This window comes from Balaenoptera acutorostrata, chromosome 5 (genome assembly GCF_949987535.1).
Source record: "Balaenoptera acutorostrata chromosome 5, mBalAcu1.1, whole genome shotgun sequence".
In the NCBI taxonomy this organism is placed as follows: Eukaryota; Metazoa; Chordata; class Mammalia; order Artiodactyla; family Balaenopteridae; genus Balaenoptera; species Balaenoptera acutorostrata.
Genome location: NC_080068.1, coordinates 87340440 through 87351837, shown reverse-complemented (window position 1 = coordinate 87351837; position 11398 = coordinate 87340440).

Genomic DNA, 11398 nt, shown 5'->3' with positions numbered 1-11398 from the left:
ATTTTATTGCTTACCCTACTAAAACTCACTGCTGCTTTTAAATTTATGAATCATTTCACTGTTCTTGAAATTGGCTTTCCTTTTACCTCGTCCCCACTATCCCTTGATGAATTTTATACCTTTCCTTTCCCCGTCCCTATATAGCCTCTTCACCCTTCATCCATTCCAGGCTTTTGTTCTCAGAACCTTTTTTACTCTATAAGCACAGGTTTTCAGCATGAAACATATGTTAAACATTCCTAAATCTATACCTCCAGCACAAAATTTGTCATGGTTCTAAAAGTCATGTATCCAACAGCCCACTAAACTGAGTCATGTTGTCAACCCTTAATCATCCTTCTCTTATCCTCAAACTCTACCCATCACCAAGTGAGTCCCCTTGCTTTTATTACCTAAAAGAGTGGCCTGCCCTCACCCTCTTCCCTGCCTGTCCCCCACCCTTCTCTTCCCGAAATACAGCCCTCTCTATACTTGATTCTTGTTTCTCTCAAAGGCGGATAGAATCTCTTGATTTGTCTCTAGGTTTGAGCTCTTCAAATCTGTCCTCATGAAATTGACTGTCTAGAAGAAGAGGAAGACAAATAAACAAAATAAGTAAATATGCTAAAAGGTGATAAGTGCAATAGAAAAAAAAATCAGGGCGAGGGATGGGAGACAAATAGGCTGACTCCTCCTTACCATTTTAGCTTCACCTCCCAAATTTTAAAGTTTGACACCAAACTACTTGCTTTTTTTTTCTAGAATACACAATACAGTTTGCTACTCCTATATCTTTGTTTGTTCCCCTTCACTGAGGAACTCATACTCGTTTAAGCATTATTGGACTTACACTAGGCTGGCACAATGTGTGGACCTTCTAGTTCCTTGTATACCCTGTGTATTCATCTACTATGCAGTTAGGGCTGTGAATTATTATTTTCAGTTCATTTTTCTGTCTCTCTCACCAGGAGACACTATAAGATAGGGATCCGATTTTGCTCACATTTGTATTCCCAACATATTCAAATGGGCATTGCTTTATTTGCCCTGTGACTATATTTCTATAATTCCATGGTTGTTCAACTTCCACTTCTTTTCATATAGACACATTCTTTAGATACGCTATTTTTTTTCTTTATTTATAATCCAAGATAGTTGATTTAAAAGATCTTCTCTTTCTTCCTAGTGTTTCTCATTTCTGTGTACTATGATTATTCAGAGTAATCCGTCTAAAGATTCCAAAATCAGTCTTTCATCCATTTCCAAATTTATGGGGTAGGATGAGGTGGGGGGGTCACACCACTATAGTCCCCAAATCCAAAGAGTGCAAAACATATGTGCAATTTTTAAATAGAAATGAACTCTCTGAAAAATGGGGAATAGGAAGGGAAAAAAAAAAGATGTGGAGAAAAATACGCCATGTTTTCTAATCATAGTCACTATATTACAAGAAAACTGGTCTATAAAAGTGGGTGGCCAAGGACACTACAATTTGAATTTTTTTCTCCAAATTATTTGAAATGTGTCTCCTCACCATAATTTTAAAGCAGTGCTCTATTTACATTATTTTTAACTTAGTTTGTCTGATTTATTGCATCTTTTTCCACTTCATATATTTATACATCTATAGCCTGCTTAAAAAAATATATATTTGTGTACATACATACATATATTTTTATTTTTGTAAATGCTAAATATATATTTTAATATTCATGCATAATATACCTTGAGCTGTAACAACAATTTTTTTTAAGGTAAACCTTTAGTTTTAAAAATGTTACACGTTATACATATGTTTAACAAACATAGGGCAAACACTGCCAGTGTTTAACAAACATAGGGCAAACACTGCCAGTAAGTTATTCATGTAAATTCATGTAAATCAATTCAGTTCATTGCTGGTCATTAAAATTAGTAATGGAAAAGAAATAAACAAAAGGTAAATGTGAACTAATTTATAGTATCTCTTTAAAAATGCTTTGTCAAAAGCAAAATAGTATCTTTCAAGTTAAAAGTAATTGGAGCAATGAATTCGTCTAGGTTTTAATTAAAAATTGAAAATTCAGTATAGCTGTTACCTAATTTCACCAGCTAGAAAAATAAAGCACAATAAAATTTAGTTAAACTGGTTTAATATTTATATTTATTAATGATGAGATATCTGGAACATTATGTTTGATATACATTTTGCAAATTAATTACAAATGAGGTGCCTAAGAAGGTGGATATTTGAAAAGAAATGTACATATAATATACCATGTAACTTTGCTCACATTAATATGTTCTTAAATATCTGACAAAGCAAACTAAAATGGCTTTAAAAAATGTTAAGGATTAATAATTTGCATTGCCTTGATATAGAATATACAATAAGCACAAATTCCAAATATGAGCATTAATGCTTAGCCATAGACTAATGTTTAGCCATAGACCAGTTCTAATACAGAAGTGAGTAGATACATTCAAATAACCAAATAGCTTTCTATTTTCTAATATCTAATCTCATGTTGGAAAGCAAGAATATTTGTTTTTGTAATTTTCTTATTTCACACTGTCCTCTGGATATTTTTATTTGATATCCTTTCATATTTTCAAATTCATCATCATCCTTCCACCTTTACATTCCTCATGCTACTTTTATTAATGAAACTTGATGCTTCTAGAGCCTGCATATTTTTCCTTAGCCAATGCTTTGGTTAACATTATTCCTATACATGACATCCTTCAGTGACTAACCATTGCTTACCAAAGGAATTCCAATTTCCTTAGAATGCCATTTGCATCATTTATGACTTAGTCTCAAACTGTCTTTCTGGATTTAGCTCTCACTACTGTATAACAAACCCTAGAGTACAATCAAACTGACTACATGTTATTGCACAGATGTGTGCTTCTTATTTTAAATTCTGAGTTCAGCTTGTTCTGTTCCTCTACCTCTGGTCTGAATGAGGATTAAACCTAATCTTTAATTCCCTTTTTGTCAGATCTCCATCTTTAAAATCTTACCCATCCTTCAAGCCCTGTTTCAAATTTCAACTCATCCACAAATCTTCCCCTCGTCACCTAAGAAATAATAATTTTTCTTCCACTCAATTCCCATTAAGAGGCTGTATATGAATTACATTCCTGTGGACATTTTTATTTTAACACACTTATACTAAGTAGCAACTATGGCCAAGACACTGTCAGACAGTACAAGGGATACTATGGTAAAGAAGATATAATCCCTACTCTAAAGAATATTATAATCTAGTGGAGATACAAGATAAGTGTACAAATGATTGTAATATCAAAAAGAGTGAGGACATTTTCCTAAGAAAAGTACATAAAAAATTTGGGAGGATATTAAAATCTACTGTTGAGATAAACTTCATTTGTAATGACAACTGAGATACATCTTGAACAAAATGAAATGATTTGGAAGACAGAGATAAGGTACAGAATATTCCCAGTTAAATAAATATGAATCAAGGTTTTGGAGATAAACATGTTCAGAGTATGCTCATGGATAGTGTTATAGGCTGAACTCCTTTCCTTCAAAATTTATATGTTAAAGACCTAACCTCCAGTACCTCAAAACATAACTATATTTGTATAGGGCCTTTAAAGAGATGATTTAGTTAAAATGAAGCTGTTAGGGTGGTCCTAATTCAATCTGACTGGTGTCCTTACAAGAAGAGGAGATTTGGACACACAGAAAGACACCAGAGGTGCATGCACACAGAGAAAAGGCTATGCAAGGACACAGCAAGAAGGTGGTCATCTGCAAGCCAGGGAGAGAAACCAACCATGCTCACAGCTTGATCTTGGACTTCCAGCCTGCAGAACTGTTAGAAAATAAATTTCTATTGTTTAAGCCATCTGGTATCCTGTTATGGCAGCCCTAGCCAAGTAATATTAATACTTTATTCAATTATGCAACATAAATACCAAGTAATGGAAGTTAAAGCTAGATATATATGTTGGAGTTGATAATATAAATAAGTGAATTGATACATATAATACATATAAAACACTTAGGACAGTATCTTGACTACTCAACCTACACTCTACTTCAAATGATGAATCTTAACCAATCATAGTAATTTGATGCCCCTTGCTTGCCAACGATCAACTCATGGATTAGCAGTCTTAAGTCATTTCTGGCCAATGAGACATGAGGTAGTAGGGATGTTTCTGGGGACAGCTTCCTTACCAATAAGAGAGAACAGAGGCAGAGATAGTCACTTTTTTCCTTCTTATGTTGTCTTGTCTGTATACGGGTCTGGGACCACAGCAGCCATCTTATTACCAGCCTGAGAGTGAAGGGATTCCCGACATAGAAGAGCAAGATGATGATGCCACTGAACTACTGAATCAACCTACCCTGGTGTCTGTTCTACCTCTGATTCCCTATTAATTAAGATAGTAAATTTTTCATTGATTAAAACAAATTGAGTTAAGTATAGTGTTCCTTGCAGCCAAAAGCAACTTAAACAAATATAGGCTGAGCTGAGTAATACGTTCTATATTCAAAGGCTAGTCAGTAAAATATTGTATTTAGTAGTAATGTTTTAGAAGTAATGTAGGTGGGATTAGAGTGAAGGAAGTCATGAAGTTGGGAGACCCAGTTAAGAGGCTAATTATCCTAGTAATAGTTAAATAGGCTTAAGCCTAGGAACATGACAGGGTTCTAGAGAAGGTGGCAGTGGTAGTGGAGTAAGTTAACGGGGTTTTATTTCCAACTTCTTTGTCATTATTCAAATTCAGGTGTTCCTCTTTTCTTTCCTGAATTACTGTAGTAGTTGTCACTAATTTGTGCTCCTGCCTTTGAGTTTGCTCCCTTAATCTCACCCTCTTTTTCTACCCTTCTAAAATCCATTTACGATATGGCTACTAGGATTATCTTTACAAAAATATTAATTCCACTCTTGTCACTCAAAATCTTTTCATTGCCTTTACAGAGCCTTTTAGAATAAAACCCTACTACTTAGCATTCTATACAAGACTTTTCAAAATCTGTCCCTCTATGTCTCATCCTAACACATTGTTACGGGTTGAATTTTGCCCCCCCCCAAAAAAAATTATGCTAAAATCCTAACCCCCAATACCTCAGAATGTGACCTTATTTGGAAATAGGGCTGTTGCAGATGTAATTTGCAACAGTCTCCCACAGTCTCCTGGACTCTTCCTAACTCTTTGGCAACTCTTTCTTTTTTTGTTTCTCCTCCTAAATGTTGTAGTATTCCAGTCTTTAGTCGTTGGTATTACTCCCTTTTCTGTCTGGTCACACTTGTTCTTTCCCAAGGCTTTAAATATCAACTCTAAACTGTGACCCTGAAATTTATACCTATAGTCATCAATAGCCCCATGAGATTTGTATATCTAACTTTCTACCCAACATCTCCAAATATCTAATAAAGAGCATAACCCTAATACATCCAACAAGGCTCTAGACTCTTTCCCACCCCAACTCTTCCCCTCCAATAATTTTTCCTATCTCGGCAATTGCTATAACTATCGTGCCAGTTGTTCAGTTATCATCTCTGCTTCTTCTCCTATAATTTAAATTTAATCCATCTCAGTCCTCCCAGATTTTCTTTCATAATATATGTTAAATCTGATCACTTTTCATCACTTCAAACATTAAACATCAAGAGCTTCTTTGTCTCCAGAATGGACTTCTGTATACTGTTGTCACCTAAATGCCTTCATGTTTCCTATCTGGCTTCCTATTGTCTGTTTTCCACAAGTAACAAGAGTGAACTCTGTTAAATATGAATAATTAATACATTACATATATTAGGTCATTTATTTCTCACAACAACCTAATAAGAAGGTTACATTTACTTTTCCATTTCACAGATAAGAAAAATGAGTAACTTGCCCAAGATCATAGCTGATAACAGACAGACTGGGATTGAAACTGAGGCAGCCTGCTTACTTAAGTCACACTGTTATATACTCACATCTATACTTAAAACCATTCAATGGCTTTTCATCATCCACTGTGTTAAAGTAAAACACAAAATAGAGACCGGACTTGAAAATTCCTTGAGCAGACAAAACCATTTAAGCCATGTGGGCAAAACTAAATCTAACTCTTTTCATGAATTTAAGTGAAACTTAGGTTATTTCTTATAAATGCCTTTGATAATCAAAACAAACTTGTCATCTTCCTAAAAATGATACAAAATAGTCACTTTTAACCAATCCCTGCCCTCTGGAAACCTCACTGTAATAACCAATCATTGTAAAGGTTAAACAACTTCCTCATTTTCACTCTGTAAGCCATCCTGTAACACAGGGCCTCTGAGCTTCATATCAGTCTTGAATTTGAAAGCTCCCAGTTCAATAACTGCTCTTATATGCATAATAAACTCTTACTAAATACTATTTTATTGATATGGTGGTTTTAATTTTCCTGTTTCTGAAATTTTTTAAAATTTATTATTTATTTATTTATTTTTAGCTGCATTGGGTCTTCGTTACTGTGCGCAGTCTTTCTCTAGTTGTGGCGAGCGGGGGCTACTCTTCGTTGCGGTGCGCGGGCTTCTCATTGTGGTGGCTTCTCTTGTTGCAGAGCACGGGTTCTAGGTGAGTGGGCTTCAGTAGTTGTGGCACGCAGGCTCAATAGTTGTGGCTCGCAGGCTCCAGAGCACAGGCTCAGTAGTTGTGGCGCACGGGATTAGTTGCTCTGCGGCATGTGGGATCTTCCCGGACCAGGACTCGAACCCGTGGCCCCTGCATTGGCAGGTGGATTCTTAACCACTGCACCACCAGGGAAGCCCTGTTTCTGAATTTTTGACAAAATGCACACTTCTTACCATGACTTAGGCCTACATCATTTTTCATGATTTTGCCCCTGCCTACATCTCCAACTCATTGCAACCATTCTCCCCTCCATCTTTATTGCTCCTCAAACACCACCAAGTTGGTTTCCATCTCAGAGCTTTTGCACTTTGTGACATTGTGGTTTCCTCCTAGTCTTCTCCCAAATCTTTGTATGATTCCCTCCCTCAATTATTTAGGTATCTGTTCAACTGTCCCCAGCATACCTATCAGAAACAACCTTCTCTCCCATGTTTTTCCTCTCTCCACCCCTTCACTCTCCATCCCTTTAGATGGCTGCATTACCCTCATCACTGCCTGGAATTATTAAAAGATATTTGTTTAGTGTTTAACTGTATGAAATTGATATGTTTAGCATAATATTGTTTTATTTACAATTTTGATGTCTACAGTTTGAAATAACTTTATACTTATTAAAATGTGTTTCTATTTACTAATACAATCTTGGAAGAGGTCAACCTACAAGAAAAATTATATTTAACCATCCTTATATCCATGTAAAGTACCCACACAGTGCCATTCTTATTATAGACATTTGAAAAAGATATACTTAATAAATGAACACGTGAATGTTTTAAAATACATTTTTAAAATGTCATTAACTAAATAATGATTTTCATTTGGGATAAACATTCTCTGACAAATTTAAATTACCCACCTATAGTTGATAGCAATAAATTGTTTCAGGAAAAATAAGAGTTAATATAAATTAGAAATGACTGCCTTCCCTAATTCTCAGTGTCCTTAATTTCTCTTGCCTCCAATTCAAGCCCAACCATGAGACTATTAACCAAAGTGCCATTGCACTAGTACATCTATTCTTGTTAGTTGGCATCACTGTTTTAAAAATAAGATGAATATTTTACTTGAATGTGAGTTGGGCCAATTTTTGCAAACTTTAGAATATAGTTCAATAGTTAGTCTGCTAATACATTTTAAAATATCCTATCTCTTCAAGGGTTTTTGGATTCCTTCATTTCTTAAAATACTAGATGAGAGCAGAATACTTGTAAAGATAGAAAGTAACATGCCAAAGTTTGGAAAAGCAGCAGGTATGTGAGGCATGCGAAAATAATGAGGCAAGTATATTTGCTGATCTGAACTTCAATAGCAGGTTGTTCTCCTGGGAAGGTGTTTTTACAGACACTTCAATCATTTATGCTACTAGCCTTTGCTTTACTGGTGGGTGTTGAGGTTTTGTTTTGTTTTCTTTTCTTTTCTTTTTTTCCTAAGTGGGTCAAGAGCACAAATGTTTTAACCACAGAAAAATATGTTAAGGTACTAAATAATAAGACCTTGATTTAAAAATTATAGCATTCACAGGGATGTAGTTTAAGACTTTAGTTATTCCCAGTGTGACCTCCTGGGCTTACTTGATTCTCAGCAGAAAACCATCTGCATTCTCTGCAATGTATGCAAACGCTACCAACTGTTTTGGGAGAAACACAACATGTTAAGCACATGATGTGTCAGGTAAGGTAAAAAGAAAAGTGTTTTTCCTCTTGAATTTTAATCCCCTTCCTTCCTCATTTTTTGTTCTCTTCACAGTAGTAAATCTGTGTTGTGTGGTGAGATGTGTCAACTCGTTCAGGCCAATGGAGTCCCATTTAATGCCCTCATGTCCTTATGCTTTCAATGACTCTCTCAATGTCCCCTCTCACTCCAGATTCCTGAACAAATTTATTCCCTTTGTCCCTGTGTGTTTACAAAATATCCATTTCTTAGCATTCCAGGGAGATTCAGAATGAAAAATAAAAATCTCCATACAAGGCTGAGATTTCTATGAGTTTATGGATTTGAAGAAATGACAAAAGTAAACTATTAGATGTCTTGCCCAATGAAAAAGGAGACAAGGCAGAGTGGGAGAAAAGGAAACGTATGAGTCTTGGATTTGTGGACAAACTGATTGATCTTTTTGTCTAGTTATTCAGGCCTTGAAATTTCCAAATATTTGGGCTTTATAATTTCCTTTTTGGAAAACCTTAGTTGGTCTTTTCTTCACAGAACACAGAGGCAAATAGTTGTCGGCTTGGTTATTTGGTATATAAATGATTGCCCAGCAAGTTATCAAATTTAGAAAAATATTTTCATGGAGTAGTTTTGGCCCTACTTATAAACTTGAACAGTTTTTTTAATTCTAGAAAGCTACAATATGCTCCTATTCTTTCATTAAGTATCTAAGCAAAAGCTGCACTTATTGATGAAATAAATGTAAACTTTTAAGTAATCCCTACATACCAGTTTGTTCACTTTTTTACTATACTAAACTTTAGATTTTTTTAAAAACTAAAAACATTCTTGTCATTCATGCTCAGCAGATGTTAGGTTGGAGAATACACGTTAAGTGTTTAAAAAATATATTCGCTCTATGATAAATTTATTTGTTCATAAATGTCAGCTAGGCTTTTAAGCCTGGAGGAAGCAAGGCTTGTAAAACTTTAAATTTTTATAAACTTTTAACATTAAATGTAGTCTGGAGGAATACAAATTAAGGCTGCTTCCTGTAAAAATACACATTTTTCCCCCCTCAGAGGTACTTCACTGCAAACATGCTATAAGTAACTCAAGTCATAGGACCAGGCTATGCTTTACTACTTAGTTGTATGACAAGGGGCTTAATCAGCCTGAAAAATGTTGACACCTCAAGATTTGTGTTAGAAAAGAACATAATGCCTGATCTTTGGAACTTGAGACTAAAAGCTCACACTTTTCATTTAATAGAAAATAGGATAACTATACACCAGTAGGAATAGATGGTGCAGAAAAATTCAAATTAAATATGAAAGATGCAAATTGTCAAGCATTAGACTGTGCACTTACACTTGATTTAATGAAGCCCAATGTCTAGAGAAAGACCTCTTACTTGTCAGGTTTTTCTCCATAAAATGAACATTTTTCCTGCACCATGTTGTTCTTTTCAAAGGTTTATTTCTAACGTAGCCCGATTTCTACAAGGAAGCTCTTGGAAACAAAACCCACAGACTTCTAAAATACTTAGCAGTGGAATATATTAACTGACAACAGTAAGTTGAAGGACATATGTAATAAATATTTTGAATTAAATTATTTCTTAAGATACTTATTAAGGTACAGTTTTCTAATCAAATTGGACTTTTAAAATTATTAAATTCTGCTGTTCTCAGACTAATGCAACTGGTTCAGAACCCCATTCATTTACTTCTTTGTTTGCTAAATAATAATTGAATGGCTAGCACATGCTAGGCTCTTCTTGGATTTTCAAGGGCATTTGTTTCACTCTCTCATGGAAGGCATTAGAGATGCTAATAATCCTGGTGGTCAAATGAGCTTCTAAGACAATAGTTTGATACCCTATAATGTCAGAAGGAAAGACAAGCACAAATCATAACAGCATTTGACAGCATGAGTTCAGATTTGAACATAGCCACTTAGTAGTTGCATGAACTTGGTCACTTGAACCCTCAGTATCTCGATTTTTTCATCTTTGCAAGGGAGAATACAATGATACCTTACTCATCATATTGTTGTGAGGGTTACAACATGTGATAATAGATGTAATGTATTCAGCACAGTGCTAGGTACATAGAAAAATGCCCAGTAAATATTAGCTACTCCTAGTAGTATTTGCAGTAGTATTCAATAGCAGCAGCAGTAGAATATGTACTTAAGCTAATGCATTTTAATATATTCTGTATATAGTTCACAGATATATATTTATTAAACATATATAGCTTATGTAAAAAATATTTTGTGAATTATTCTTTCTGTTAGATCATAACCTTCCAAATAAATTTATACATACACATGCACATACGTATGTATATATGTGTGTGCACATATATGTGTTCATACTTTGTGTAATATGCATGTGTGTGCATATATAAAGGGAGAGAGCGAGGAAGAGAAATACATAAGGGGAGCATCCAACATCTGCCTCATTCTAAGATTTTACTCTAAGAAATGCAATTATAGTTACATTATCTCACTCATTTTGACTGATGCTGATTAACCTAAGTTAATAAAATCTGAATTATAATACTCCTTTTGAAAATGTAACATTACTACCTCCATTAAAATTACATGCAGTGCTACCTATGTATTATTCAGTAATTATAAATTAAATATTAACTATTTAAATGTTTACAAATATCAAATCTTCAGCATAGATACAATTATCAAGCAATAAACTATTGGCCGTTCACATTATGGGTAGATGAATTGTTATTCTCATCATCATCATTATTAAGGGATGTTCAACAACTTCTTTTTGTTTTAAAGATTCTCTATAAATAGAGATTCTCTAAAAAATAGTGGAGTGTTAATATACAAATCTACAAAATAATGAAAAGATTTACATAAGCAACAGCAAACTAAGTTACAACTACTAAAATTATTACAGACACCATGGTGATGGAACCTGTATTAATGAGGCTTGGTTATGACAAGGATAGTATGATTTGTTCTGCTTCCCCAAATAAAATAAATTTTGTCCTGTCAATTTTTTTACTTAAACAGGCAATTTTAGTTAAGTAACTTTCATTAAATTATAGAAATAAAGTCAATAAATGCATTATATATATGCCAAGAAAAAAATTATAACACAGTTTAT